This window comes from Anomaloglossus baeobatrachus, unplaced genomic scaffold (genome assembly GCF_048569485.1).
Source record: "Anomaloglossus baeobatrachus isolate aAnoBae1 unplaced genomic scaffold, aAnoBae1.hap1 Scaffold_419, whole genome shotgun sequence".
NCBI classification, from domain to species: domain Eukaryota; kingdom Metazoa; phylum Chordata; class Amphibia; order Anura; family Aromobatidae; genus Anomaloglossus; species Anomaloglossus baeobatrachus.
Genome location: NW_027443525.1, coordinates 217,174 through 239,910, shown reverse-complemented (window position 1 = coordinate 239,910; position 22,737 = coordinate 217,174). Strand labels below are relative to the sequence as shown.

General features: G+C 46.7%; 17 non-coding genes across 17 annotated transcripts; all 17 read left to right on the top strand.

The window, feature by feature from the left end:
• The first annotated feature begins 814 nt into the window (after positions 1–814).
• Positions 815–1,005, top strand: LOC142278575 (U2 spliceosomal RNA). Its single transcript, XR_012741398.1, has one exon. It is a non-coding gene; the product is annotated as a U2 spliceosomal RNA (small nuclear RNA).
• Positions 1,006–2,122: 1,117 nt separating this feature from the next.
• LOC142278573 (U2 spliceosomal RNA) lies at positions 2,123–2,313 on the top strand. The gene has a single exon (XR_012741396.1). It is a non-coding gene; the product is annotated as a U2 spliceosomal RNA (small nuclear RNA).
• A 1,117-nt stretch (positions 2,314–3,430) lies between these two features.
• On the top strand, positions 3,431–3,621 carry LOC142278572 (U2 spliceosomal RNA). Its single transcript, XR_012741395.1, has one exon. It is a non-coding gene; the product is annotated as a U2 spliceosomal RNA (small nuclear RNA).
• Positions 3,622–4,738: 1,117 nt separating this feature from the next.
• Positions 4,739–4,929, top strand: LOC142278570 (U2 spliceosomal RNA). Its single transcript, XR_012741394.1, has one exon. It is a non-coding gene; the product is annotated as a U2 spliceosomal RNA (small nuclear RNA).
• Positions 4,930–6,046: 1,117 nt separating this feature from the next.
• On the top strand, positions 6,047–6,237 carry LOC142278569 (U2 spliceosomal RNA). The gene has a single exon (XR_012741393.1). It is a non-coding gene; the product is annotated as a U2 spliceosomal RNA (small nuclear RNA).
• A 1,117-nt stretch (positions 6,238–7,354) lies between these two features.
• LOC142278568 (U2 spliceosomal RNA) lies at positions 7,355–7,545 on the top strand. The gene has a single exon (XR_012741392.1). It is a non-coding gene; the product is annotated as a U2 spliceosomal RNA (small nuclear RNA).
• A 1,117-nt stretch (positions 7,546–8,662) lies between these two features.
• On the top strand, positions 8,663–8,853 carry LOC142278567 (U2 spliceosomal RNA). The gene has a single exon (XR_012741391.1). It is a non-coding gene; the product is annotated as a U2 spliceosomal RNA (small nuclear RNA).
• Positions 8,854–9,970: 1,117 nt separating this feature from the next.
• LOC142278566 (U2 spliceosomal RNA) lies at positions 9,971–10,161 on the top strand. The gene has a single exon (XR_012741390.1). It is a non-coding gene; the product is annotated as a U2 spliceosomal RNA (small nuclear RNA).
• Positions 10,162–11,278: 1,117 nt separating this feature from the next.
• LOC142278565 (U2 spliceosomal RNA) lies at positions 11,279–11,469 on the top strand. The gene has a single exon (XR_012741389.1). It is a non-coding gene; the product is annotated as a U2 spliceosomal RNA (small nuclear RNA).
• A 1,117-nt stretch (positions 11,470–12,586) lies between these two features.
• Positions 12,587–12,777, top strand: LOC142278564 (U2 spliceosomal RNA). The gene has a single exon (XR_012741388.1). It is a non-coding gene; the product is annotated as a U2 spliceosomal RNA (small nuclear RNA).
• Positions 12,778–13,894: 1,117 nt separating this feature from the next.
• On the top strand, positions 13,895–14,085 carry LOC142278469 (U2 spliceosomal RNA). Its single transcript, XR_012741303.1, has one exon. It is a non-coding gene; the product is annotated as a U2 spliceosomal RNA (small nuclear RNA).
• A 1,117-nt stretch (positions 14,086–15,202) lies between these two features.
• On the top strand, positions 15,203–15,393 carry LOC142278563 (U2 spliceosomal RNA). The gene has a single exon (XR_012741387.1). It is a non-coding gene; the product is annotated as a U2 spliceosomal RNA (small nuclear RNA).
• A 1,117-nt stretch (positions 15,394–16,510) lies between these two features.
• On the top strand, positions 16,511–16,701 carry LOC142278561 (U2 spliceosomal RNA). Its single transcript, XR_012741385.1, has one exon. It is a non-coding gene; the product is annotated as a U2 spliceosomal RNA (small nuclear RNA).
• Positions 16,702–17,818: 1,117 nt separating this feature from the next.
• Positions 17,819–18,009, top strand: LOC142278559 (U2 spliceosomal RNA). The gene has a single exon (XR_012741384.1). It is a non-coding gene; the product is annotated as a U2 spliceosomal RNA (small nuclear RNA).
• Positions 18,010–19,126: 1,117 nt separating this feature from the next.
• Positions 19,127–19,317, top strand: LOC142278558 (U2 spliceosomal RNA). The gene has a single exon (XR_012741383.1). It is a non-coding gene; the product is annotated as a U2 spliceosomal RNA (small nuclear RNA).
• A 1,117-nt stretch (positions 19,318–20,434) lies between these two features.
• Positions 20,435–20,625, top strand: LOC142278557 (U2 spliceosomal RNA). Its single transcript, XR_012741382.1, has one exon. It is a non-coding gene; the product is annotated as a U2 spliceosomal RNA (small nuclear RNA).
• Positions 20,626–21,742: 1,117 nt separating this feature from the next.
• LOC142278556 (U2 spliceosomal RNA) lies at positions 21,743–21,933 on the top strand. Its single transcript, XR_012741381.1, has one exon. It is a non-coding gene; the product is annotated as a U2 spliceosomal RNA (small nuclear RNA).
• The last annotated feature ends 804 nt before the right edge of the window (positions 21,934–22,737 follow it).

The window sequence follows — 22,737 nt, the reverse complement described above, 5'->3', positions numbered from 1 at the left end:
ACTCCAAATAAAGTTACCTGTTGTTACCTGAACGTCAAATACTAAGAATGGGCGGCCTATGAAAGAATTAGTACTTTCATTAAGTATACTAAACCGGCTAATTGGGAATAGACAAACTGTAAAAAGCCCTCTGAGAAAGCCCCTCTCTAACCTTTGTTAGTAAGCTTTTCTGTAGCCTGCCTGTTGATGTATTTTCGGTTTGAACAGTGCACAACATGAAGAGACGGAACACTGGCGGCTTGTCACAATGCCCCCCGATGACATCACAATAGCGCTGCTGCCTAGAAAACAAGCTGCGCAGAAGAAGTTGTTCTTTGGGTGGGAGGGTGGGCTAGTGGAAGGAGGGGGCAATCTCTTTTTTTCCCGGGTGGTAGGGGGATGACAGGAGAAGGGAAGCGGGTGGTGAGAAAGGTACAGAGGGCAGGGTTTGGGGGCTGGGAAGGAAAGGGAAAAGATTAGGGTTTGGGGATGATGAAAGGGCTTTCTACGGGTAAGGATGGCAAAGGGTGGCAGTGACGGAAAGTCAGGCAACCTGTCCTGTCCGTCTTTTTGTATCGTGAATTGGAAAGACTGCAAGGGGGAGGGGAGTTGCTTGCGCCCTAAAGGAGGAGTTATTCAGATTCATTGCAGTGGGCGGCGGCTGCAAAACGCACCATTCTTCTTGTTTTTGCTCTGCAAAGCAGCCTTTTCAAGGGTTGGCTTGGGTGACAAAATGTCTTGTGTAGGCGTGGGTTTGTCTCCCTCTCGCTCTCTCTCCCTAAGATGTGTCCGGCATAGGCCAGGGTGCCACTCGAGGCCCAAACCAATTCTGGTTATCGCTTCTCGGCCTTTTGGCTAAGATCAAGTGTAGTATCTGTTCTTATCAGTTTAATATCTGATACGTCCCCTATCTGGGGACCATATATTAAATGGATTTTTAGAACAGGGAGATGGAAAAAGAGCTTGCTCTGTCCACTCCACGCATTGACCTGGTATTGCAGTACCTCCAGGAACGGTGCACCCCTTCTTAACCCAGTTTCCAAAAGCAGAACTCGATTCACCTGATTCATATTAGCCCGATTAGCGAATTGAAATGAATTTTTATCTAACACACTTTTTACTTGCTTTATTCATCCAAATAGCAAACTCATCACCACTCAACTTCACCAACTCTGCTATGTCCCGTGCAGTATCTTGTTGTCAGTCTAATCTAGATCATGTGTAATTGAATGGAATAGATCCCTTTTGGACAAAGTGGAGTCAGATGCTGCAGTGACCACAGGTGTGAGAGGATCTACAATTGGCATCTGGTGTTATCTCTCTGCTTCCACTCCAAATAAAGTTACCTGTTGTTACCTGAACGTCAAATACTAAGAATGGGCGGCCTATGAAAGAATTAGTACTTTCATTAAGTATACTAAACCGGCTAATTGGGAATAGACAAACTGTAAAAAGCCCTCTGAGAAAGCCCCTCTCTAACCTTTGTTAGTAAGCTTTTCTGTAGCCTGCCTGTTGATGTATTTTCGGTTTGAACAGTGCACAACATGAAGAGACGGAACACTGGCGGCTTGTCACAATGCCCCCCGATGACATCACAATAGCGCTGCTGCCTAGAAAACAAGCTGCGCAGAAGAAGTTGTTCTTTGGGTGGGAGGGTGGGCTAGTGGAAGGAGGGGGCAATCTCTTTTTTTCCCGGGTGGTAGGGGGATGACAGGAGAAGGGAAGCGGGTGGTGAGAAAGGTACAGAGGGCAGGGTTTGGGGGCTGGGAAGGAAAGGGAAAAGATTAGGGTTTGGGGATGATGAAAGGGCTTTCTACGGGTAAGGATGGCAAAGGGTGGCAGTGACGGAAAGTCAGGCAACCTGTCCTGTCCGTCTTTTTGTATCGTGAATTGGAAAGACTGCAAGGGGGAGGGGAGTTGCTTGCGCCCTAAAGGAGGAGTTATTCAGATTCATTGCAGTGGGCGGCGGCTGCAAAACGCACCATTCTTCTTGTTTTTGCTCTGCAAAGCAGCCTTTTCAAGGGTTGGCTTGGGTGACAAAATGTCTTGTGTAGGCGTGGGTTTGTCTCCCTCTCGCTCTCTCTCCCTAAGATGTGTCCGGCATAGGCCAGGGTGCCACTCGAGGCCCAAACCGATTCTGGTTATCGCTTCTCGGCCTTTTGGCTAAGATCAAGTGTAGTATCTGTTCTTATCAGTTTAATATCTGATACGTCCCCTATCTGGGGACCATATATTAAATGGATTTTTAGAACAGGGAGATGGAAAAAGAGCTTGCTCTGTCCACTCCACGCATTGACCTGGTATTGCAGTACCTCCAGGAACGGTGCACCCCTTCTTAACCCAGTTTCCAAAAGCAGAACTCGATTCACCTGATTCATATTAGCCCGATTAGCGAATTGAAATGAATTTTTATCTAACACACTTTTTACTTGCTTTATTCATCCAAATAGCAAACTCATCACCACTCAACTTCACCAACTCTGCTATGTCCCGTGCAGTATCTTGTTGTCAGTCTAATCTAGATCATGTGTAATTGAATGGAATAGATCCCTTTTGGACAAAGTGGAGTCAGATGCTGCAGTGACCACAGGTGTGAGAGGATCTACAATTGGCATCTGGTGTTATCTCTCTGCTTCCACTCCAAATAAAGTTACCTGTTGTTACCTGAACGTCAAATACTAAGAATGGGCGGCCTATGAAAGAATTAGTACTTTCATTAAGTATACTAAACCGGCTAATTGGGAATAGACAAACTGTAAAAAGCCCTCTGAGAAAGCCCCTCTCTAACCTTTGTTAGTAAGCTTTTCTGTAGCCTGCCTGTTGATGTATTTTCGGTTTGAACAGTGCACAACATGAAGAGACGGAACACTGGCGGCTTGTCACAATGCCCCCCGATGACATCACAATAGCGCTGCTGCCTAGAAAACAAGCTGCGCAGAAGAAGTTGTTCTTTGGGTGGGAGGGTGGGCTAGTGGAAGGAGGGGGCAATCTCTTTTTTTCCCGGGTGGTAGGGGGATGACAGGAGAAGGGAAGCGGGTGGTGAGAAAGGTACAGAGGGCAGGGTTTGGGGGCTGGGAAGGAAAGGGAAAAGATTAGGGTTTGGGGATGATGAAAGGGCTTTCTACGGGTAAGGATGGCAAAGGGTGGCAGTGACGGAAAGTCAGGCAACCTGTCCTGTCCGTCTTTTTGTATTGTGAATTGGAAAGACTGCAAGGGGGAGGGGAGTTGCTTGCGCCCTAAAGGAGGAGTTATTCAGATTCATTGCAGTGGGCGGCGGCTGCAAAACGCACCATTCTTCTTGTTTTTGCTCTGCAAAGCAGCCTTTTCAAGGGTTGGCTTGGGTGACAAAATGTCTTGTGTAGGCGTGGGTTTGTCTCCCTCTCGCTCTCTCTCCCTAAGATGTGTCCGGCATAGGCCAGGGTGCCACTCGAGGCCCAAACCAATTCTGGTTATCGCTTCTCGGCCTTTTGGCTAAGATCAAGTGTAGTATCTGTTCTTATCAGTTTAATATCTGATACGTCCCCTATCTGGGGACCATATATTAAATGGATTTTTAGAACAGGGAGATGGAAAAAGAGCTTGCTCTGTCCACTCCACGCATTGACCTGGTATTGCAGTACCTCCAGGAACGGTGCACCCCTTCTTAACCCAGTTTCCAAAAGCAGAACTCGATTCACCTGATTCATATTAGCCCGATTAGCGAATTGAAATGAATTTTTATCTAACACACTTTTTACTTGCTTTATTCATCCAAATAGCAAACTCATCACCACTCAACTTCACCAACTCTGCTATGTCCCGTGCAGTATCTTGTTGTCAGTCTAATCTAGATCATGTGTAATTGAATGGAATAGATCCCTTTTGGACAAAGTGGAGTCAGATGCTGCAGTGACCACAGGTGTGAGAGGATCTACAATTGGCATCTGGTGTTATCTCTCTGCTTCCACTCCAAATAAAGTTACCTGTTGTTACCTGAACGTCAAATACTAAGAATGGGCGGCCTATGAAAGAATTAGTACTTTCATTAAGTATACTAAACCGGCTAATTGGGAATAGACAAACTGTAAAAAGCCCTCTGAGAAAGCCCCTCTCTAACCTTTGATAGTAAGCTTTTCTGTAGCCTGCCTGTTGATGTATTTTCGGTTTGAACAGTGCACAACATGAAGAGACGGAACACTGGCGGCTTGTCACAATGCCCCCCGATGACATCACAATAGCGCTGCTGCCTAGAAAACAAGCTGCGCAGAAGAAGTTGTTCTTTGGGTGGGAGGGTGGGCTAGTGGAAGGAGGGGGCAATCTCTTTTTTTCCCGGGTGGTAGGGGGATGACAGGAGAAGGGAAGCGGGTGGTGAGAAAGGTACAGAGGGCAGGGTTTGGGGGCTGGGAAGGAAAGGGAAAAGATTAGGGTTTGGGGATGATGAAAGGGCTTTCTACGGGTAAGGATGGCAAAGGGTGGCAGTGACGGAAAGTCAGGCAACCTGTCCTGTCCGTCTTTTTGTATCGTGAATTGGAAAGACTGCAAGGGGGAGGGGAGTTGCTTGCGCCCTAAAGGAGGAGTTATTCAGATTCATTGCAGTGGGCGGCGGCTGCAAAACGCACCATTCTTCTTGTTTTTGCTCTGCAAAGCAGCCTTTTCAAGGGTTGGCTTGGGTGACAAAATGTCTTGTGTAGGCGTGGGTTTGTCTCCCTCTCGCTCTCTCTCCCTAAGATGTGTCCGGCATAGGCCAGGGTGCCACTCGAGGCCCAAACCAATTCTGGTTATCGCTTCTCGGCCTTTTGGCTAAGATCAAGTGTAGTATCTGTTCTTATCAGTTTAATATCTGATACGTCCCCTATCTGGGGACCATATATTAAATGGATTTTTAGAACAGGGAGATGGAAAAAGAGCTTGCTCTGTCCACTCCACGCATTGACCTGGTATTGCAGTACCTCCAGGAACGGTGCACCCCTTCTTAACCCAGTTTCCAAAAGCAGAACTCGATTCACCTGATTCATATTAGCCCGATTAGCGAATTGAAATGAATTTTTATCTAACACACTTTTTACTTGCTTTATTCATCCAAATAGCAAACTCATCACCACTCAACTTCACCAACTCTGCTATGTCCCGTGCAGTATCTTGTTGTCAGTCTAATCTAGATCATGTGTAATTGAATGGAATAGATCCCTTTTGGACAAAGTGGAGTCAGATGCTGCAGTGACCACAGGTGTGAGAGGATCTACAATTGGCATCTGGTGTTATCTCTCTGCTTCCACTCCAAATAAAGTTACCTGTTGTTACCTGAACGTCAAATACTAAGAATGGGCGGCCTATGAAAGAATTAGTACTTTCATTAAGTATACTAAACCGGCTAATTGGGAATAGACAAACTGTAAAAAGCCCTCTGAGAAAGCCCCTCTCTAACCTTTGTTAGTAAGCTTTTCTGTAGCCTGCCTGTTGATGTATTTTCGGTTTGAACAGTGCACAACATGAAGAGACGGAACACTGGCGGCTTGTCACAATGCCCCCCGATGACATCACAATAGCGCTGCTGCCTAGAAAACAAGCTGCGCAGAAGAAGTTGTTCTTTGGGTGGGAGGGTGGGCTAGTGGAAGGAGGGGGCAATCTCTTTTTTTCCCGGGTGGTAGGGGGATGACAGGAGAAGGGAAGCGGGTGGTGAGAAAGGTACAGAGGGCAGGGTTTGGGGGCTGGGAAGGAAAGGGAAAAGATTAGGGTTTGGGGATGATGAAAGGGCTTTCTACGGGTAAGGATGGCAAAGGGTGGCAGTGACGGAAAGTCAGGCAACCTGTCCTGTCCGTCTTTTTATATCGTGAATTGGAAAGACTGCAAGGGGGAGGGGAGTTGCTTGCGCCCTAAAGGAGGAGTTATTCAGATTCATTGCAGTGGGCGGCGGCTGCAAAACGCACCATTCTTCTTGTTTTTGCTCTGCAAAGCAGCCTTTTCAAGGGTTGGCTTGGGTGACAAAATGTCTTGTGTAGGCGTGGGTTTGTCTCCCTCTCGCTCTCTCTCCCTAAGATGTGTCCGGCATAGGCCAGGGTGCCACTCGAGGCCCAAACCAATTCTGGTTATCGCTTCTCGGCCTTTTGGCTAAGATCAAGTGTAGTATCTGTTCTTATCAGTTTAATATCTGATACGTCCCCTATCTGGGGACCATATATTAAATGGATTTTTAGAACAGGGAGATGGAAAAAGAGCTTGCTCTGTCCACTCCACGCATTGACCTGGTATTGCAGTACCTCCAGGAACGGTGCACCCCTTCTTAACCCAGTTTCCAAAAGCAGAACTCGATTCACCTGATTCATATTAGCCCGATTAGCGAATTGAAATGAATTTTTATCTAACACACTTTTTACTTGCTTTATTCATCCAAATAGCAAACTCATCACCACTCAACTTCACCAACTCTGCTATGTCCCGTGCAGTATCTTGTTGTCAGTCTAATCTAGATCATGTGTAATTGAATGGAATAGATCCCTTTTGGACAAAGTGGAGTCAGATGCTGCAGTGACCACAGGTGTGAGAGGATCTACAATTGGCATCTGGTGTTATCTCTCTGCTTCCACTCCAAATAAAGTTACCTGTTGTTACCTGAACGTCAAATACTAAGAATGGGCGGCCTATGAAAGAATTAGTACTTTCATTAAGTATACTAAACCGGCTAATTGGGAATAGACAAACTGTAAAAAGCCCTCTGAGAAAGCCCCTCTCTAACCTTTGTTAGTAAGCTTTTCTGTAGCCTGCCTGTTGATGTATTTTCGGTTTGAACAGTGCACAACATGAAGAGACGGAACACTGGCGGCTTGTCACAATGCCCCCCGATGACATCACAATAGCGCTGCTGCCTAGAAAACAAGCTGCGCAGAAGAAGTTGTTCTTTGGGTGGGAGGGTGGGCTAGTGGAAGGAGGGGGCAATCTCTTTTTTTCCCGGGTGGTAGGGGGATGACAGGAGAAGGGAAGCGGGTGGTGAGAAAGGTACAGAGGGCAGGGTTTGGGGGCTGGGAAGGAAAGGGAAAAGATTAGGGTTTGGGGATGATGAAAGGGCTTTCTACGGGTAAGGATGGCAAAGGGTGGCAGTGACGGAAAGTCAGGCAACCTGTCCTGTCCGTCTTTTTGTATCGTGAATTGGAAAGACTGCAAGGGGGAGGGGAGTTGCTTGCGCCCTAAAGGAGGAGTTATTCAGATTCATTGCAGTGGGCGGCGGCTGCAAAACGCACCATTCTTCTTGTTTTTGCTCTGCAAAGCAGCCTTTTCAAGGGTTGGCTTGGGTGACAAAATGTCTTGTGTAGGCGTGGGTTTGTCTCCCTCTCGCTCTCTCTCCCTAAGATGTGTCCGGCATAGGCCAGGGTGCCACTCGAGGCCCAAACCAATTCTGGTTATCGCTTCTCGGCCTTTTGGCTAAGATCAAGTGTAGTATCTGTTCTTATCAGTTTAATATCTGATACGTCCCCTATCTGGGGACCATATATTAAATGGATTTTTAGAACAGGGAGATGGAAAAAGAGCTTGCTCTGTCCACTCCACGCATTGACCTGGTATTGCAGTACCTCCAGGAACGGTGCACCCCTTCTTAACCCAGTTTCCAAAAGCAGAACTCGATTCACCTGATTCATATTAGCCCGATTAGCGAATTGAAATGAATTTTTATCTAACACACTTTTTACTTGCTTTATTCATCCAAATAGCAAACTCATCACCACTCAACTTCACCAACTCTGCTATGTCCCGTGCAGTATCTTGTTGTCAGTCTAATCTAGATCATGTGTAATTGAATGGAATAGATCCCTTTTGGACAAAGTGGAGTCAGATGCTGCAGTGACCACAGGTGTGAGAGGATCTACAATTGGCATCTGGTGTTATCTCTCTGCTTCCACTCCAAATAAAGTTACCTGTTGTTACCTGAACGTCAAATACTAAGAATGGGCGGCCTATGAAAGAATTAGTACTTTCATTAAGTATACTAAACCGGCTAATTGGGAATAGACAAACTGTAAAAAGCCCTCTGAGAAAGCCCCTCTCTAACCTTTGTTAGTAAGCTTTTCTGTAGCCTGCCTGTTGATGTATTTTCGGTTTGAACAGTGCACAACATGAAGAGACGGAACACTGGCGGCTTGTCACAATGCCCCCCGATGACATCACAATAGCGCTGCTGCCTAGAAAACAAGCTGCGCAGAAGAAGTTGTTCTTTGGGTGGGAGGGTGGGCTAGTGGAAGGAGGGGGCAATCTCTTTTTTTCCCGGGTGGTAGGGGGATGACAGGAGAAGGGAAGCGGGTGGTGAGAAAGGTACAGAGGGCAGGGTTTGGGGGCTGGGAAGGAAAGGGAAAAGATTAGGGTTTGGGGATGATGAAAGGGCTTTCTACGGGTAAGGATGGCAAAGGGTGGCAGTGACGGAAAGTCAGGCAACCTGTCCTGTCCGTCTTTTTGTATCGTGAATTGGAAAGACTGCAAGGGGGAGGGGAGTTGCTTGCGCCCTAAAGGAGGAGTTATTCAGATTCATTGCAGTGGGCGGCGGCTGCAAAACGCACCATTCTTCTTGTTTTTGCTCTGCAAAGCAGCCTTTTCAAGGGTTGGCTTGGGTGACAAAATGTCTTGTGTAGGCGTGGGTTTGTCTCCCTCTCGCTCTCTCTCCCTAAGATGTGTCCGGCATAGGCCAGGGTGCCACTCGAGGCCCAAACCAATTCTGGTTATCGCTTCTCGGCCTTTTGGCTAAGATCAAGTGTAGTATCTGTTCTTATCAGTTTAATATCTGATACGTCCCCTATCTGGGGACCATATATTAAATGGATTTTTAGAACAGGGAGATGGAAAAAGAGCTTGCTCTGTCCACTCCACGCATTGACCTGGTATTGCAGTACCTCCAGGAACGGTGCACCCCTTCTTAACCCAGTTTCCAAAAGCAGAACTCGATTCACCTGATTCATATTAGCCCGATTAGCGAATTGAAATGAATTTTTATCTAACACACTTTTTACTTGCTTTATTCATCCAAATAGCAAACTCATCACCACTCAACTTCACCAACTCTGCTATGTCCCGTGCAGTATCTTGTTGTCAGTCTAATCTAGATCATGTGTAATTGAATGGAATAGATCCCTTTTGGACAAAGTGGAGTCAGATGCTGCAGTGACCACAGGTGTGAGAGGATCTACAATTGGCATCTGGTGTTATCTCTCTGCTTCCACTCCAAATAAAGTTACCTGTTGTTACCTGAACGTCAAATACTAAGAATGGGCGGCCTATGAAAGAATTAGTACTTTCATTAAGTATACTAAACCGGCTAATTGGGAATAGACAAACTGTAAAAAGCCCTCTGAGAAAGCCCCTCTCTAACCTTTGTTAGTAAGCTTTTCTGTAGCCTGCCTGTTGATGTATTTTCGGTTTGAACAGTGCACAACATGAAGAGACGGAACACTGGCGGCTTGTCACAATGCCCCCCGATGACATCACAATAGCGCTGCTGCCTAGAAAACAAGCTGCGCAGAAGAAGTTGTTCTTTGGGTGGGAGGGTGGGCTAGTGGAAGGAGGGGGCAATCTCTTTTTTTCCCGGGTGGTAGGGGGATGACAGGAGAAGGGAAGCGGGTGGTGAGAAAGGTACAGAGGGCAGGGTTTGGGGGCTGGGAAGGAAAGGGAAAAGATTAGGGTTTGGGGATGATGAAAGGGCTTTCTACGGGTAAGGATGGCAAAGGGTGGCAGTGACGGAAAGTCAGGCAACCTGTCCTGTCCGTCTTTTTGTATCGTGAATTGGAAAGACTGCAAGGGGGAGGGGAGTTGCTTGCGCCCTAAAGGAGGAGTTATTCAGATTCATTGCAGTGGGCGGCGGCTGCAAAACGCACCATTCTTCTTGTTTTTGCTCTGCAAAGCAGCCTTTTCAAGGGTTGGCTTGGGTGACAAAATGTCTTGTGTAGGCGTGGGTTTGTCTCCCTCTCGCTCTCTCTCCCTAAGATGTGTCCGGCATAGGCCAGGGTGCCACTCGAGGCCCAAACCAATTCTGGTTATCGCTTCTCGGCCTTTTGGCTAAGATCAAGTGTAGTATCTGTTCTTATCAGTTTAATATCTGATACGTCCCCTATCTGGGGACCATATATTAAATGGATTTTTAGAACAGGGAGATGGAAAAAGAGCTTGCTCTGTCCACTCCACGCATTGACCTGGTATTGCAGTACCTCCAGGAACGGTGCACCCCTTCTTAACCCAGTTTCCAAAAGCAGAACTCGATTCACCTGATTCATATTAGCCCGATTAGCGAATTGAAATGAATTTTTATCTAACACACTTTTTACTTGCTTTATTCATCCAAATAGCAAACTCATCACCACTCAACTTCACCAACTCTGCTATGTCCCGTGCAGTATCTTGTTGTCAGTCTAATCTAGATCATGTGTAATTGAATGGAATAGATCCCTTTTGGACAAAGTGGAGTCAGATGCTGCAGTGACCACAGGTGTGAGAGGATCTACAATTGGCATCTGGTGTTATCTCTCTGCTTCCACTCCAAATAAAGTTACCTGTTGTTACCTGAACGTCAAATACTAAGAATGGGCGGCCTATGAAAGAATTAGTACTTTCATTAAGTATACTAAACCGGCTAATTGGGAATAGACAAACTGTAAAAAGCCCTCTGAGAAAGCCCCTCTCTAACCTTTGTTAGTAAGCTTTTCTGTAGCCTGCCTGTTGATGTATTTTCGGTTTGAACAGTGCACAACATGAAGAGACGGAACACTGGCGGCTTGTCACAATGCCCCCCGATGACATCACAATAGCGCTGCTGCCTAGAAAACAAGCTGCGCAGAAGAAGTTGTTCTTTGGGTGGGAGGGTGGGCTAGTGGAAGGAGGGGGCAATCTCTTTTTTTCCCGGGTGGTAGGGGGATGACAGGAGAAGGGAAGCGGGTGGTGAGAAAGGTACAGAGGGCAGGGTTTGGGGGCTGGGAAGGAAAGGGAAAAGATTAGGGTTTGGGGATGATGAAAGGGCTTTCTACGGGTAAGGATGGCAAAGGGTGGCAGTGACGGAAAGTCAGGCAACCTGTCCTGTCCGTCTTTTTGTATCGTGAATTGGAAAGACTGCAAGGGGGAGGGGAGTTGCTTGCGCCCTAAAGGAGGAGTTATTCAGATTCATTGCAGTGGGCGGCGGCTGCAAAACGCACCATTCTTCTTGTTTTTGCTCTGCAAAGCAGCCTTTTCAAGGGTTGGCTTGGGTGACAAAATGTCTTGTGTAGGCGTGGGTTTGTCTCCCTCTCGCTCTCTCTCCCTAAGATGTGTCCGGCATAGGCCAGGGTGCCACTCGAGGCCCAAACCAATTCTGGTTATCGCTTCTCGGCCTTTTGGCTAAGATCAAGTGTAGTATCTGTTCTTATCAGTTTAATATCTGATACGTCCCCTATCTGGGGACCATATATTAAATGGATTTTTAGAACAGGGAGATGGAAAAAGAGCTTGCTCTGTCCACTCCACGCATTGACCTGGTATTGCAGTACCTCCAGGAACGGTGCACCCCTTCTTAACCCAGTTTCCAAAAGCAGAACTCGATTCACCTGATTCATATTAGCCCGATTAGCGAATTGAAATGAATTTTTATCTAACACACTTTTTACTTGCTTTATTCATCCAAATAGCAAACTCATCACCACTCAACTTCACCAACTCTGCTATGTCCCGTGCAGTATCTTGTTGTCAGTCTAATCTAGATCATGTGTAATTGAATGGAATAGATCCCTTTTGGACAAAGTGGAGTCAGATGCTGCAGTGACCACAGGTGTGAGAGGATCTACAATTGGCATCTGGTGTTATCTCTCTGCTTCCACTCCAAATAAAGTTACCTGTTGTTACCTGAACGTCAAATACTAAGAATGGGCGGCCTATGAAAGAATTAGTACTTTCATTAAGTATACTAAACCGGCTAATTGGGAATAGACAAACTGTAAAAAGCCCTCTGAGAAAGCCCCTCTCTAACCTTTGTTAGTAAGCTTTTCTGTAGCCTGCCTGTTGATGTATTTTCGGTTTGAACAGTGCACAACATGAAGAGACGGAACACTGGCGGCTTGTCACAATGCCCCCCGATGACATCACAATAGCGCTGCTGCCTAGAAAACAAGCTGCGCAGAAGAAGTTGTTCTTTGGGTGGGAGGGTGGGCTAGTGGAAGGAGGGGGCAATCTCTTTTTTTCCCGGGTGGTAGGGGGATGACAGGAGAAGGGAAGCGGGTGGTGAGAAAGGTACAGAGGGCAGGGTTTGGGGGCTGGGAAGGAAAGGGAAAAGATTAGGGTTTGGGGATGATGAAAGGGCTTTCTACGGGTAAGGATGGCAAAGGGTGGCAGTGACGGAAAGTCAGGCAACCTGTCCTGTCCGTCTTTTTGTATCGTGAATTGGAAAGACTGCAAGGGGGAGGGGAGTTGCTTGCGCCCTAAAGGAGGAGTTATTCAGATTCATTGCAGTGGGCGGCGGCTGCAAAACGCACCATTCTTCTTGTTTTTGCTCTGCAAAGCAGCCTTTTCAAGGGTTGGCTTGTGTGACAAAATGTCTTGTGTAGGTGTGGGTTTGTCTCCCTCTCGCTCTCTCTCCCTAAGATGTGTCCGGCATAGGCCAGGGTGCCACTCGAGGCCCAAACCAATTCTGGTTATCGCTTCTCGGCCTTTTGGCTAAGATCAAGTGTAGTATCTGTTCTTATCAGTTTAATATCTGATACGTCCCCTATCTGGGGACCATATATTAAATGGATTTTTAGAACAGGGAGATGGAAAAAGAGCTTGCTCTGTCCACTCCACGCATTGACCTGGTATTGCAGTACCTCCAGGAACGGTGCACCCCTTCTTAACCCAGTTTCCAAAAGCAGAACTCGATTCACCTGATTCATATTAGCCCGATTAGCGAATTGAAATGAATTTTTATCTAACACACTTTTTACTTGCTTTATTCATCCAAATAGCAAACTCATCACCACTCAACTTCACCAACTCTGCTATGTCCCGTGCAGTATCTTGTTGTCAGTCTAATCTAGATCATGTGTAATTGAATGGAATAGATCCCTTTTGGACAAAGTGGAGTCAGATGCTGCAGTGACCACAGGTGTGAGAGGATCTACAATTGGCATCTGGTGTTATCTCTCTGCTTCCACTCCAAATAAAGTTACCTGTTGTTACCTGAACGTCAAATACTAAGAATGGGCGGCCTATGAAAGAATTAGTACTTTCATTAAGTATACTAAACCGGCTAATTGGGAATAGACAAACTGTAAAAAGCCCTCTGAGAAAGCCCCTCTCTAACCTTTGTTAGTAAGCTTTTCTGTAGCCTGCCTGTTGATGTATTTTCGGTTTGAACAGTGCACAACATGAAGAGACGGAACACTGGCGGCTTGTCACAATGCCCCCCGATGACATCACAATGGCGCTGCTGCCTAGAAAACAAGCTGCGCAGAAGAAGTTGTTCTTTGGGTGGGAGGGTGGGCTAGTGGAAGGAGGGGGCAATCTCTTTTTTTCCCGGGTGGTAGGGGGATGACAGGAGAAGGGAAGCGGGTGGTGAGAAAGGTACAGAGGGCAGGGTTTGGGGGCTCGGAAGGAAAGGGAAAAGATTAGGGTTTGGGGATGATGAAAGGGCTTTCTACGGGTAAGGATGGCAAAGGGTGGCAGTGACGGAAAGTCAGGCAACCTGTCCTGTCCGTCTTTTTGTATCGTGAATTGGAAAGACTGCAAGGGGGAGGGGAGTTGCTTGCGCCCTAAAGGAGGAGTTATTCAGATTCATTGCAGTGGGCGGCGGCTGCAAAACGCACCATTCTTCTTGTTTTTGCTCTGCAAAGCAGCCTTTTCAAGGGTTGGCTTGGGTGACAAAATGTCTTGTGTAGGCGTGGGTTTGTCTCCCTCTCGCTCTCTCTCCCTAAGATGTGTCCGGCATAGGCCAGGGTGCCACTCGAGGCCCAAACCAATTCTGGTTATCGCTTCTCGGCCTTTTGGCTAAGATCAAGTGTAGTATCTGTTCTTATCAGTTTAATATCTGATACGTCCCCTATCTGGGGACCATATATTAAATGGATTTTTAGAACAAGGAGATGGAAAAAGAGCTTGCTCTGTCCACTCCACGCATTGACCTGGTATTGCAGTACCTCCAGGAACGGTGCACCCCTTCTTAACCCAGTTTCCAAAAGCAGAACTCGATTCACCTGATTCATATTAGCCCGATTAGCGAATTGAAATGAATTTTTATCTAACACACTTTTTACTTGCTTTATTCATCCAAATAGCAAACTCATCACCACTCAACTTCACCAACTCTGCTATGTCCCGTGCAGTATCTTGTTGTCAGTCTAATCTAGATCATGTGTAATTGAATGGAATAGATCCCTTTTGGACAAAGTGGAGTCAGATGCTGCAGTGACCACAGGTGTGAGAGGATCTACAATTGGCATCTGGTGTTATCTCTCTGCTTCCACTCCAAATAAAGTTACCTGTTGTTACCTGAACATCAAATACTAAGAATGGGCGGCCTATGAAAGAATTAGTACTTTCATTAAGTATACTAAACCGGCTAATTGGGAATAGACAAACTGTAAAAAGCCCTCTGAGAAAGCCCCTCTCTAACCTTTGTTAGTAAGCTTTTCTGTAGCCTGCCTGTTGATGTATTTTCGGTTTGAACAGTGCACAACATGAAGAGACGGAACACTGGCGGCTTGTCACAATGCCCCCCGATGACATCACAATAGCGCTGCTGCCTAGAAAACAAGCTGCGCAGAAGAAGTTGTTCTTTGGGTGGGAGGGTGGGCTAGTGGAAGGAGGGGGCAATCTCTTTTTTTCCCGGGTGGTAGGGGGATGACAGGAGAAGGGAAGCGGGTGGTGAGAAAGGTACAGAGGGCAGGGTTTGGGGGCTGGGAAGGAAAGGGAAAAGATTAGGGTTTGGGGATGATGAAAGGGCTTTCTACGGGTAAGGATGGCAAAGGGTGGCAGTGACGGAAAGTCAGGCAACCTGTCCTGTCCGTCTTTTTGTATCGTGAATTGGAAAGACTGCAAGGGGGAGGGGAGTTGCTTGCGCCCTAAAGGAGGAGTTATTCAGATTCATTGCAGTGGGCGGCGGCTGCAAAACGCACCATTCTTCTTGTTTTTGCTCTGCAAAGCAGCCTTTTCAAGGGTTGGCTTGGGTGACAAAATGTCTTGTGTAGGCGTGGGTTTGTCTCCCTCTCGCTCTCTCTCCCTAAGATGTGTCCGGCATAGGCCAGGGTGCCACTCGAGGCCCAAACCAATTCTGGTTATCGCTTCTCGGCCTTTTGGCTAAGATCAAGTGTAGTATCTGTTCTTATCAGTTTAATATCTGATACGTCCCCTATCTGGGGACCATATATTAAATGGATTTTTAGAACAGGGAGATGGAAAAAGAGCTTGCTCTGTCCACTCCACGCATTGACCTGGTATTGCAGTACCTCCAGGAACGGTGCACCCCTTCTTAACCCAGTTTCCAAAAGCAGAACTCGATTCACCTGATTCATATTAGCCCGATTAGCGAATTGAAATGAATTTTTATCTAACACACTTTTTACTTGCTTTATTCATCCAAATAGCAAACTCATCACCACTCAACTTCACCAACTCTGCTATGTCCCGTGCAGTATCTTGTTGTCAGTCTAATCTAGATCATGTGTAATTGAATGGAATAGATCCCTTTTGGACAAAGTGGAGTCAGATGCTGCAGTGACCACAGGTGTGAGAGGATCTACAATTGGCATCTGGTGTTATCTCTCTGCTTCCACTCCAAATAAAGTTACCTGTTGTTACCTGAACGTCAAATACTAAGAATGGGCGGCCTATGAAAGAATTAGTACTTTCATTAAGTATACTAAACCGGCTAATTGGGAATAGACAAACTGTAAAAAGCCCTCTGAGAAAGCCCCTCTCTAACCTTTGTTAGTAAGCTTTTCTGTAGCCTGCCTGTTGATGTATTTTCGGTTTGAACAGTGCACAACATGAAGAGACGGAACACTGGCGGCTTGTCACAATGCCCCCCGATGACATCACAATAGCGCTGCTGCCTAGAAAACAAGCTGCGCAGAAGAAGTTGTTCTTTGGGTGGGAGGGTGGGCTAGTGGAAGGAGGGGGCAATCTCTTTTTTTCCCGGGTGGTAGGGGGATGACAGGAGAAGGGAAGCGGGTGGTGAGAAAGGTACAGAGGGCAGGGTTTGGGGGCTGGGAAGGAAAGGGAAAAGATTAGGGTTTGGGGATGATGAAAGGGCTTTCTACGGGTAAGGATGGCAAAGGGTGGCAGTGACGGAAAGTCAGGCAACCTGTCCTGTCCGTCTTTTTGTATCGTGAATTGGAAAGACTGCAAGGGGGAGGGGAGTTGCTTGCGCCCTAAAGGAGGAGTTATTCAGATTCATTGCAGTGGGCGGCGGCTGCAAAACGCACCATTCTTCTTGTTTTTGCTCTGCAAAGCAGCCTTTTCAAGGGTTGGCTTGGGTGACAAAATGTCTTGTGTAGGCGTGGGTTTGTCTCCCTCTCGCTCTCTCTCCCTAAGATGTGTCCGGCATAGGCCAGGGTGCCACTCGAGGCCCAAACCAATTCTGGTTATCGCTTCTCGGCCTTTTGGCTAAGATCAAGTGTAGTATCTGTTCTTATCAGTTTAATATCTGATACGTCCCCTATCTGGGGACCATATATTAAATGGATTTTTAGAACAGGGAGATGGAAAAAGAGCTTGCTCTGTCCACTCCACGCATTGACCTGGTATTGCAGTACCTCCAGGAACGGTGCACCCCTTCTTAACCCAGTTTCCAAAAGCAGAACTCGATTCACCTGATTCATATTAGCCCGATTAGCGAATTGAAATGAATTTTTATCTAACACACTTTTTACTTGCTTTATTCATCCAAATAGCAAACTCATCACCACTCAACTTCACCAACTCTGCTATGTCCCGTGCAGTATCTTGTTGTCAGTCTAATCTAGATCATGTGTAATTGAATGGAATAGATCCCTTTTGGACAAAGTGGAGTCAGATGCTGCAGTGACCACAGGTGTGAGAGGATCTACAATTGGCATCTGGTGTTATCTCTCTGCTTCCACTCCAAATAAAGTTACCTGTTGTTACCTGAACGTCAAATACTAAGAATGGGCGGCCTATGAAAGAATTAGTACTTTCATTAAGTATACTAAACCGGCTAATTGGGAATAGACAAACTGTAAAAAGCCCTCTGAGAAAGCCCCTCTCTAACCTTTGTTAGTAAGCTTTTCTGTAGCCTGCCTGTTGATGTATTTTCGGTTTGAACAGTGCACAACATGAAGAGACGGAACACTGGCGGCTTGTCACAATGCCCCCCGATGACATCACAATAGCGCTGCTGCCTAGAAAACAAGCTGCGCAGAAGAAGTTGTTCTTTGGGTGGGAGGGTGGGCTAGTGGAAGGAGGGGGCAATCTCTTTTTTTCCCGGGTGGTAGGGGGATGACAGGAGAAGGGAAGCGGGTGGTGAGAAAGGTACAGAGGGCAGGGTTTGGGGGCTGGGAAGGAAAGGGAAAAGATTAGGGTTTGGGGATGATGAAAGGGCTTTCTACGGGTAAGGATGGCAAAGGGTGGCAGTGACGGAAAGTCAGGCAACCTGTCCTGTCCGTCTTTTTGTATCGTGAATTGGAAAGACTGCAAGGGGGAGGGGAGTTGCTTGCGCCCTAAAGGAGGAGTTATTCAGATTCATTGCAGTGGGCGGCGGCTGCAAAACGCACCATTCTTCTTGTTTTTGCTCTGCAAAGCAGCCTTTTCAAGGGTTGGCTTGGGTGACAAAATGTCTTGTGTAGGCGTGGGTTTGTCTCCCTCTCGCTCTCTCTCCCTAAGATGTGTCCGGCATAGGCCAGGGTGCCACTCGAGGCCCAAACCAATTCTGGTTATCGCTTCTCGGCCTTTTGGCTAAGATCAAGTGTAGTATCTGTTCTTATCAGTTTAATATCTGATACGTCCCCTATCTGGGGACCATATATTAAATGGATTTTTAGAACAGGGAGATGGAAAAAGAGCTTGCTCTGTCCACTCCACGCATTGACCTGGTATTGCAGTACCTCCAGGAACGGTGCACCCCTTCTTAACCCAGTTTCCAAAAGCAGAACTCGATTCACCTGATTCATATTAGCCCGATTAGCGAATTGAAATGAATTTTTATCTAACACACTTTTTACTTGCTTTATTCATCCAAATAGCAAACTCATCACCACTCAACTTCACCAACTCTGCTATGTCCCGTGCAGTATCTTGTTGTCAGTCTAATCTAGATCATGTGTAATTGAATGGAATAGATCCCTTTTGGACAAAGTGGAGTCAGATGCTGCAGTGACCACAGGTGTGAGAGGATCTACAATTGGCATCTGGTGTTATCTCTCTGCTTCCACTCCAAATAAAGTTACCTGTTGTTACCTGAACGTCAAATACTAAGAATGGGCGGCCTATGAAAGAATTAGTACTTTCATTAAGTATACTAAACCGGCTAATTGGGAATAGACAAACTGTAAAAAGCCCTCTGAGAAAGCCCCTCTCTAACCTTTGTTAGTAAGCTTTTCTGTAGCCTGCCTGTTGATGTATTTTCGGTTTGAACAGTGCACAACATGAAGAGACGGAACACTGGCGGCTTGTCACAATGCCCCCCGATGACATCACAATAGCGCTGCTGCCTAGAAAACAAGCTGCGCAGAAGAAGTTGTTCTTTGGGTGGGAGGGTGGGCTAGTGGAAGGAGGGGGCAATCTCTTTTTTTCCCGGGTGGTAGGGGGATGACAGGAGAAGGGAAGCGGGTGGTGAGAAAGGTACAGAGGGCAGGGTTTGGGGGCTGGGAAGGAAAGGGAAAAGATTAGGGTGTGGGGATGATGAAAGGGCTTTCTACGGGTAAGGATGGCAAAGGGTGGCAGTGACGGAAAGTCAGGCAACCTGTCCTGTCCGTCTTTTTGTATCGTGAATTGGAAAGACTGCAAGGGGGAGGGGAGTTGCTTGCGCCCTAAAGGAGGAGTTATTCAGATTCATTGCAGTGGGCGGCGGCTGCAAAACGCACCATTCTTCTTGTTTTTGCTCTGCAAAGCAGCCTTTTCAAGGGTTGGCTTGGGTGACAAAATGTCTTGTGTAGGCGTGGGTTTGTCTCCCTCTCGCTCTCTCTCCCTAAGATGTGTCCGGCATAGGCCAGGGTGCCACTCGAGGCCCAAACCAATTCTGGTTATCGCTTCTCGGCCTTTTGGCTAAGATCAAGTGTAGTATCTGTTCTTATCAGTTTAATATCTGATACGTCCCCTATCTGGGGACCATATATTAAATGGATTTTTAGAACAGGGAGATGGAAAAAGAGCTTGCTCTGTCCACTCCACGCATTGACCTGGTATTGCAGTACCTCCAGGAACGGTGCACCCCTTCTTAACCCAGTTTCCAAAAGCAGAACTCGATTCACCTGATTCATATTAGCCCGATTAGCGAATTGAAATGAATTTTTATCTAACACACTTTTTACTTGCTTTATTCATCCAAATAGCAAACTCATCACCACTCAACTTCACCAACTCTGCTATGTCCCGTGCAGTATCTTGTTGTCAGTCTAATCTAGATCATGTGTAATTGAATGGAATAGATCCCTTTTGGACAAAGTGGAGTCAGATGCTGCAGTGACCACAGGTGTGAGAGGATCTACAATTGGCATCTGGTGTTATCTCTCTGCTTCCACTCCAAATAAAGTTACCTGTTGTTACCTGAACGTCAAATACTAAGAATGGGCGGCCTATGAAAGAATTAGTACTTTCATTAAGTATACTAAACCGGCTAATTGGGAATAGACAAACTGTAAAAAGCCCTCTGAGAAAGCCCCTCTCTAACCTTTGTTAGTAAGCTTTTCTGTAGCCTGCCTGTTGATGTATTTTCGGTTTGAACAGTGCACAACATGAAGAGACGGAACACTGGCGGCTTGTCACAATGCCCCCCGATGACATCACAATAGCGCTGCTGCCTAGAAAACAAGCTGCGCAGAAGAAGTTGTTCTTTGGGTGGGAGGGTGGGCTAGTGGAAGGAGGGGGCAATCTCTTTTTTTCCCGGGTGGTAGGGGGATGACAGGAGAAGGGAAGCGGGTGGTGAGAAAGGTACAGAGGGCAGGGTTTGGGGGCTGGGAAGGAAAGGGAAAAGATTAGGGTTTGGGGATGATGAAAGGGCTTTCTACGGGTAAGGATGGCAAAGGGTGGCAGTGACGGAAAGTCAGGCAACCTGTCCTGTCCGTCTTTTTGTATCGTGAATTGGAAAGACTGCAAGGGGGAGGGGAGTTGCTTGCGCCCTAAAGGAGGAGTTATTCAGATTCATTGCAGTGGGCGGCGGCTGCAAAACGCACCATTCTTCTTGTTTTTGCTCTGCAAAGCAGCCTTTTCAAGGGTTGGCTTGGGTGACAAAATGTCTTGTGTAGGCGTGGGTTTGTCTCCCTCTCGCTCTCTCTCCCTAAGATGTGTCCGGCATAGGCCAGGGTGCCACTCGAGGCCCAAACCAATTCTGGTTATCGCTTCTCGGCCTTTTGGCTAAGATCAAGTGTAGTATCTGTTCTTATCAGTTTAATATCTGATACGTCCCCTATCTGGGGACCATATATTAAATGGATTTTTAGAACAGGGAGATGGAAAAAGAGCTTGCTCTGTCCACTCCACGCATTGACCTGGTATTGCAGTACCTCCAGGAACGGTGCACCCCTTCTTAACCCAGTTTCCAAAAGCAGAACTCGATTCACCTGATTCATATTATCCCGATTAGCGAATTGAAATGAATTTTTATCTAACACACTTTTTACTTGCTTTATTCATCCAAATAGCAAACTCATCACCACTCAACTTCACCAACTCTGCTATGTCCCGTGCAGTATCTTGTTGTCAGTCTAATCTAGATCATGTGTAATTGAATGGAATAGATCCCTTTTGGACAAAGTGGAGTCAGATGCTGCAGTGACCACAGGTGTGAGAGGATCTACAATTGGCATCTGGTGTTATCTCTCTGCTTCCACTCCAAATAAAGTTACCTGTTGTTACCTGAACGTCAAATACTAAGAATGGGCGGCCTATGAAAGAATTAGTACTTTCATTAAGTATACTAAACCGGCCAATTGGGAATAGACAAACTGTAAAAAGCCCTCTGAGAAAGCCCCTCTCTAACCTTTGTTAGTAAGCTTTTCTGTAGCCTGCCTGTTGATGTATTTTCGGTTTGAACAGTGCACAACATGAAGAGACGGAACACTGGCGGCTTGTCACAATGCCCCCCGATGACATCACAATAGCGCTGCTGCCTAGAAAACAAGCTGCGCAGAAGAAGTTGTTCTTTGGGTGGGAGGGTGGGCTAGTGGAAGGAGGGGGCAATCTCTTTTTTTCCCGGGTGGTAGGGGGATGACAGGAGAAGGGAAGCGGGTGGTGAGAAAGGTACAGAGGGCAGGGTTTGGGGGCTGGGAAGGAAAGGGAAAAGATTAGGGTTTGGGGATGATGAAAGGGCTTTCTACGGGTAAGGATGGCAAAGGGTGGCAGTGACGGAAAGTCAGGCAACCTGTCCTGTCCGTCTTTTTGTATCGTGAATTGGAAAGACTGCAAGGGGGAGGGGAGTTGCTTGCGCCCTAAAGGAGGAGTTATTCAGATTCATTGCAGTGGGCGGCGGCTGCAAAACGCACCATTCTTCTTGTTTTTGCTCTGCAAAGCAGCCTTTTCAAGGGTTGGCTTGGGTGACAAAATGTCTTGTGTAGGCGTGGGTTTGTCTCCCTCTCGCTCTCTCTCCCTAAGATGTGTCCGGCATAGGCCAGGGTGCCACTCGAGGCCCAAACCAATTCTGGTTATCGCTTCTCGGCCTTTTGGCTAAGATCAAGTGTAGTATCTGTTCTTATCAGTTTAATATCTGATACGTCCCCTATCTGGGGACCATATATTAAATGGATTTTTAGAACAGGGAGATGGAAAAAGAGCTTGCTCTGTCCACTCCACGCATTGACCTGGTATTGCAGTACCTCCAGGAACGGTGCACCCCTTCTTAACCCAGTTTCCAAAAGCAGAACTCGATTCACCTGATTCATATTAGCCCGATTAGCGAATTGAAATGAATTTTTATCTAACACACTTTTTACTTGCTTTATTCATCCAAATAGCAAACTCATCACCACTCAACTTCACCAACTCTGCTATGTCCCGTGCAGTATCTTGTTGTCAGTCTAATCTAGATCATGTGTAATTGAATGGAATAGATCCCTTTTGGACAAAGTGGAGTCAGATGCTGCAGTGACCACAGGTGTGAGAGGATCTACAATTGGCATCTGGTGTTATCTCTCTGCTTCCACTCCAAATAAAGTTACCTGTTGTTACCTGAACGTCAAATACTAAGAATGGGCGGCCTATGAAAGAATTAGTACTTTCATTAAGTATACTAAACCGGCTAATTGGGAATAGACAAACTGTAAAAAGCCCTCTGAGAAAGCCCCTCTCTAACCTTTGTTAGTAAGCTTTTCTGTAGCCTGCCTGTTGATGTATTTTCGGTTTGAACAGTGCACAACATGAAGAGACGGAACACTGGCGGCTTGTCACAATGCCCCCCGATGACATCACAATAGCGCTGCTGCCTAGAAAACAAGCTGCGCAGAAGAAGTTGTTCTTTGGGTGGGAGGGTGGGCTAGTGGAAGGAGGGGGCAATCTCTTTTTTTCCCGGGTGGTAGGGGGATGACAGGAGAAGGGAAGCGGGTGGTGAGAAAGGTACAGAGGGCAGGGTTTGGGGGCTGGGAAGGAAAGGGAAAAGATTAGGGTTTGGGGATGATGAAAGGGCTTTCTACGGGTAAGGATGGC